Source organism: Arachis duranensis, chromosome 1, assembly GCF_000817695.3.
Source record: "Arachis duranensis cultivar V14167 chromosome 1, aradu.V14167.gnm2.J7QH, whole genome shotgun sequence".
Classification (NCBI taxonomy): Eukaryota; Viridiplantae; Streptophyta; class Magnoliopsida; order Fabales; family Fabaceae; genus Arachis; species Arachis duranensis.
The window spans coordinates 18,688,893-18,695,884 of NC_029772.3; the positions used below are offsets into that span (position 1 = coordinate 18,688,893).

The 6,992-nt window shown below is 33.2% G+C and overlaps 1 pseudogene; it reads left to right on the top strand.

The window, feature by feature from the left end:
• The first annotated feature begins 1,880 nt into the window (after positions 1-1,880).
• Positions 1,881-5,013, top strand: LOC107481654 (GABA transporter 1-like; annotated as a pseudogene).
• The last annotated feature ends 1,979 nt before the right edge of the window (positions 5,014-6,992 follow it).

Here is a 6,992-nt window from a genome sequence, read left to right on the forward strand (position 1 = left end):
AGAAAATATCATCTAGTTATAAACCAAACTATATGAGGAGGAGATCAACAGCCTCCAGTAGATCATCAACATCTAGCTCTTCGACATGTACTTATTCATGCGGGAGAAGTTGGGGAGCAGCTCATCCAGTAATGTGCCTGCCATGCCACTGTCTCTACATCGTTCATCTGATCCTCGGCCGCCGACGCCATTAGCACCATCAATATCATAGGAGGGGTATGATAGACTGGGGAAATAATGATGATGACGACACCTTCATCTCAGACGATTATATGTAGTCCATATGATTTTTATTTTTAATTGTATTTTCAATTTTCATGACATTTTTTGTTTTTATTTTGTTTTTTTGTATTTGAATTCAGAATATGGTTGTATATATACTATTTGTTTAGTTTCATTTTTTTATTTATTGGTGTAAAATTTTATTTAGATATTTAAATGGTATATCAATTGTTTGAATATATAAAAAAGTGATTTACCAGCAGTAACATTAAATTGCTTTTTTAGTATTTTATTCATACATAATTCACCGACGATAGGTAATACAAAATTTATAATTTTATCCACGCTCTAATTTACCGACGACATCCCCCATCGGTGATATTATTTTTATTATCAATGAAGGCTCAAGGCCATCGATAATATTTGCTCACGATCTTTTACTGACAGCACGACCGTCGATAAACTTAATTACTTGTCTTGATTGTCGGTATGGTCATTAGAAAAACTCGCGCATCTTGTATTGTATATGTTCTTTTACTAATGTCATATGTTATGAGTATAATTTTTTTTGAATATCTTTTCAAAGAAACGTAGGAAAGTGGAGATCAATTTCATTTTTTTTTCACCATTTTCGATAAAAAAAACTTAAAATAAGAGAGAAGACTCAAAAGCACTCGGTGAACATTGTCCCATTTAATGACTACACTACAAGAAAAATTAGTTTTAGCGACAAATTTTTAGCAGCCATAATATAATAGCCGCTATTTTTTTATTTAAACTATGTTTTTGTGGCAATTATATATTTACCGTTATTACTATATATTATAATGGCAATTACTGCTATTGCCACTAAATTTTAATCTTTTTATACTTTTAATCTTACTTTTTATAAATTAATAGTGGCAATTATCAGTATTGCCACTAATTTTTTATTATATATTTTTTTTATCACATTCTAATTCAGTTCACTTAGAAAGTCTGGTCCTGAATCAAGTAACCTGAGAGAGAAACTCCTAAACTCTTCCCTCCGTCGCCAATCTCCGCCGCAGGCTTTACCATCGTCGACCACCGTCCATTATCCTTAGTCATTCACACTCATTCAAATTGATCGTTCTTCATGTTTCCATCCTTTCCCCCGCAGATCCGCATCGCTATTCTTGTTCATTCGTGATCTCCATTGCTAGGTTCGATTCCTATTGCCAATGTTGTTCGCCAAGGAAGAAACGAAAATATGGCGGAACCAGCAACATCTTCATCTTCAAAAGCATCGTTAATGGTGGTAGGGAAGTCCGACGCGGAGGTTGAGGAGGTTCTTGATCAAATGCTCACTCATTTGGCTCTCTACGGCGATTCCAAGCTTGATCCCTTACTCTCCAAGCTTCTCTCTCTGCAACTCTTCACACTCCTCAAACTCCCCCGCTGTTCGCAACGAGATTTGCCAATTCTCATCTCTCTCTTTCTAGCTTAATTTTATTTATCAGCAATTTCAAGTGTTGCTTTCAAAATTGAAGATGCTACTGCTGATGTTTCACTTTTGATTTTGTGAATACTTGTGTTAATTCTGTAAATGTCATAGGATTTCAAATTTACAGTTGTGAGCAACTTAGGGCACATTGGAATTAGAATATAAGAGGGAAGATAGTTTCAGCATTGAATTCATGGATCTTCAATCCGAAGAGATAATAGTAACAAATTACACAGTTTTGAGCTTTACTAATGTTGCTTCTATGATCTATGCAGAAAAAGATATCATCCTTTTTGCAACTTGTTCTGCTATAATTATTGGCACTGCAACTAACAAGAATGGAAGCTTGAATGTTACTTGCATTATGACTATTGCTGGTAAACTGCCACCTACAAATCCTAGAAATTTTGTCAATAAAGTTATTAGAATTTTTTGTAACTAATGACAGAACATCTAATGGTGATACTTGAAAAAATGAAACTATTTCAGTTGATATTGGGATTTTTTGTGACTAATGACATAACATCTAAATCTAATTAAGTATTTCAGTGAATAATATAACTTGTTGATCTTCAAGTCATCAACCTGTTGATGTCTTTTATTTATGTGGTTATGCCTAACAAAACTCAAACTACAAGAGTTTTCTTTAGAAGTAAACTTTTCTTAAGTTATGCTTCAAATCAACTAAAATTTATATTCTTCTTAATTTTTCTTTTGATGTCAAGGTCTTCCTTTTCAAGATATGCCACTTAAATATTGTCGTGTTCATAACTTTGTGCTACTTCAAATTTTCTTCAGGTTCTAGTTTGGGAAAAAAGGACAAACAATATTATCTTTTTTTAAGTTATTGCTCATTTGCTTGCTACTAATTCAATTTCTATTTTTAATTAGTTACCTATATGTTGAATCAAGAGAGTAACGATCTTGAAAGAATGATTGGAAATTTGGAATGGAATATCCTATAATGCAATATGTGATTCATGAATGTGATTGATTTATAGGTTCATGGGTTCACTGTGGTTATCACTTGACAACATCAATAGTGGCACCACCACTCCTAAGTCTTCCATTTGCTTTCACTTTTCTCGGATGGACGGCTGGGATCTTGTTCTTGGTTATTGCTGCTGTTGTTACTTTCTAAACTACAACTTGATATCTCTAGTTCTTAAGCACCATGCTAATCAGGATAGGTGCATGCTTTGAGTTAGAGACATGGCTCGCGACATTTTAGGTACGAAAAAATTCCCTGCTCTAGTGATCTAGCAGTTAAGGACTATCTTCATTTGAGTCCTGCATAAAATTAGAATAGAGTTATATTAACAAGGTTTGGCATGTTAGATTAAAATACAAATCTTTAAAGATGAATTACAAAACTTGACTTTATTGAATTTGATATAGGTCCACCATGGGGTCGGTTTCTTGTGGGGCCAATTCAATTTACACTATGCTTTTGTGTTGTTGTGGCTTGTATCCTTCTTGGAGGACAATGCATGAAGGTGAGTTTGGTTTATATTTCTCACATATCAAGTGATGAAAAGATCACTTGAATGTTGTTATAATGTGACTAAAATGTTGAGGTGTTAATTGCAGACAATTTACCTACTATCAAACCCAAATGGTTCTATGAAGCTTTATGAGTTCATGGAATTTGGCTGTTTCATGCTGATTTTGGCTCAAATGCCATCTTTTCATTAATTGAGACACATTAATTTAGTGTCTTTGATTCTGTGCTTGGCCTATAGTGCATGTGCTATTGCTGGTTCCATTTACATTGGTACTTTTCTTTCCCTCCTTAGCACCCAAATTAATTATCAGCTATGGTTCCATTTAATCAATTAACTTATTATCCCTTTACTTCCTTAATTCCTGGCTAATCCGGATACTCATCAAAAGGTCCCAAAAAGGATTATTCAATAAAAGGCAACACAGAGAGTCGCATTTTCGGAGCCTTCAATGCCATGTCCATCATTGCTACAGCATATGGAAACGGAATAGTCCCAGAAATCCAGGTCTCAAAGTAACTTAGATCAGTTCCTTAAAAGTCAAAAATCTTAGTACTACTCAAGTCATCATCAGATAATTCATTTAATGCAAAGTGCTATGTTTATGCTTGCATTTTCTTTGGTCACAGGCAACATTAGCACCACCAGTGAAAGGAAAAAATGTTCAAGGGACTATGCATTTGTTATGCTGTGATTATAGTAACTTTCTTTGGTGCAGCCATCTCTGGCTATTGGGCATTTGGAAACCAAGCAGAAGGTCTCATTTTAACCAATTTTATGGACAGTAATGGGAAGTCATTGGTGCCAAAGTGGTTTATTTACAAGACCAACTTTTTCACAATAGCACAACTAGCAACTGTTGGAGTGGTAAGTACTAAGTAGCTCTTTTTAACAATTACCTTAGCTACTGGATTAAGTTATTGCTCATTTGCTTGCTACTAATTCAGTTTCTATTTTTAATTGGTTACCTATACGTTGAATCAAGAGAGTAACGATCTTGAAAGAATGATTGGAAATTTGGAATGGAATATCCTGTATGATGACCTGTTGGCAATTGTATCACTTTGCTATCAAATAATACACATTCTCCAAATAAGGGACTTTGGAAACCTTGTTCATGTATGTGCTATTGAGGAATTCTACCGTGAAGATGATGAACTTTTTCTCAATTCTAATGCTCAGGTCAATCCTTTCATTCTATGCTATTCGCAGTGCCATTAGATAAATCTACATGTTTTCTTCCTTTTTGGAACTTGATGACTGGATTAAAGAAATATTAATTTGATGTTTATCTTTGATAGTCATTACATCCTTCCTCAATTTTTAAGCCATATGAGCTTAATATTGTTATAACTTTTATACTCTGCTAGCACATTTTTATTTACTGTAGTTCTTTCATGTGTCATTTTTTGACAGGGCATGGCACTTTCTGACAAAAATAAACAGTAGCAGCTTCTTGAGAACCACATTGATAATAACATACACCAAGCATAGCCTAATCCAGGGAATTCCTTTCTAAGTGGTATAAAGCAGTGATTACTTTCATTCATGTTCCGGGGACTATGGAATGAAGAAACCGATGATACCTTGGTTGGTTTTCTAAAGTTAAACTTTGGTTTGCTGTTCCTGCTCCTTTTATGTATTCTCTTGCACTTCTCTTTTGCTTGTGTTTCAGGCACTTCTCTTTTTCTTGTGTTTCAGGAAATTCTTGAAATCTTTGAAGAGCTTATGTATCAGAAGGAGATGGAAACCACTGCTCGAGTTCCAAGTCTTGGCTTACAAACAGAAGCTTCTGGCATTGGGAGTAGATATCAATCTCAGTGAGCTTGAATTCCCTGATGATCATCTTCTTAATAGAAGTGAACAAAGTGGAGAAGATGATCAAATTAGCTCTAAGAGAAGGTTGCAATCATTGCCCCTATTTACTTTAGTTAACACTTGTATTGCTACATTGATGCAACATAGTTATAGGCTTGTAACATCTTTTGTTGTTTAGATTTGTAACATGATTTATTACTTTTCAAGAAAAATTTGTGTATTAATATTTTGAGTTTAATAAAATATCTCATTTTTGTAGTAATTAATTTCAGTATATTTATATTATGCATAACAATAATAATAATTTTTGGCAAAAATAATTGAGATTCTAGAAAAAAAGATAGATCGTTACTTCTAAGAAAATGAGTATAATATAACTAAAAAAGTCTTAAGATTTTAGCGGCAATAATAATGGCAACTAAAAGTGAATAACATTATAATTTTAGAATTAGTTTTAGTGGCCATATAAATTGCCGGTAAAATGGGTTTTGGCGGCAATAGTAATGGCTACTAAAAATGAATAGCATTGAAATTTTAGAATTACTTTTGGTGGCCATATAAATTGCCAAAAAGATGGCCGCTAAAAGTTATATATTTTTTGTAGCCATTAAAAAGGTCTTTACCGGCAAATGTTATAATTGCTGCTAAAACCTTTTAGCGACAGAGCATAAGACGGCTAATGTCTAATTGCCGGTAAATGTATTAGCGGCTATTTTTATTGCCGCTAAAAGCAAAATAAATAGCCGTTAGAAGTGATTTTTCTTGTAGTGCTAGTTTATACATAAGAGAAGAGTAGGGTAAATATGTCCTTGTCAACATGGAGGAAGGTGTTCTCCTTTCATAATATATTGGTCACCAAGTTGGAACTATAAAAGACTTTTTCTCAGTTCTCTCATAAAGGCTTTTTGAAACTTTGTAGGACCATCTTTTTTATTTGCTCTTTTCTAATGTTTTCATCTTTTTATTAAGACTATTATTGTTGTTTGATGTGTCATAAATTTATGTAGAGTCAAATTAATCTTTAAAAATATACATATTCATTTTTATCCGCAATTATAGTGAGTCAATTAGTCATTGGATAAATTTCTCTTATTTTTCCTTCATAATTTTGAATTTTGAATTTTATTAATTTTAATCTCAGATATTACACTTCACTAATTTAATATTTTTAGAGATTAATTTGACTCTATATAAATTTATGACATGTCAGATGACACATAAATTAATTATTTAATTACATATTATATTAACCTACTATATCATCATGTCACATGTCACTATTTAACATGACATGTCCTCATCTTACGAATGAAAAAACTAATTTTATTTATAGTTATATTATTTTAAAACTAATTTGAGGTGTCTAACCTTCTAAAGAGTAAATTAATCCTCTAGTAATTTTTCAAGTATAATTTAATGCGTAAGAAAGAGCGTGGTTTTTATGTCCAATTACAATTTAATGTTTATCACTACAAGAAAAACGTTAAATATCGTTGGATTTAGTGACGGACGTTAGCAGTGGGTTTACCACTGGATTTTCTGCAGATTTGACAATAAATTCGTCGGATAAAATAATAATCGTCGAATTCGATTTTCCAACGGTAAATTCTTCCGTAATAATTGGAGGAAAAAGGAAAAAATTGGCGCGCACGTTTACCATTGAAGTTACCGGTAGATATATCAACCAGTAACCCTAATTAGTGCAACGCTGTGTTTTAGTCACTCACAAAGCATTACCGTCGAATTAATCTGCCGGTAAATCTGACGGTAATCTTACTCTAAATTCAAATCACGAACTCTCTCTCCCTTCATTTTTGAACTACTCTTGGTTACTCTATTGTCGTTCTTTTCGCCACTCCTACCACAGCTGCTGCCGCCATTACTCTCTATGTCGTCGGAGCTGTCTCCTTCCTCCCTTAAAATAGGTTGTCCTCCTCATTTTTTCTATTATTTTTTTGTTGGATAGGTTTTTCTTTTTCCTTGCT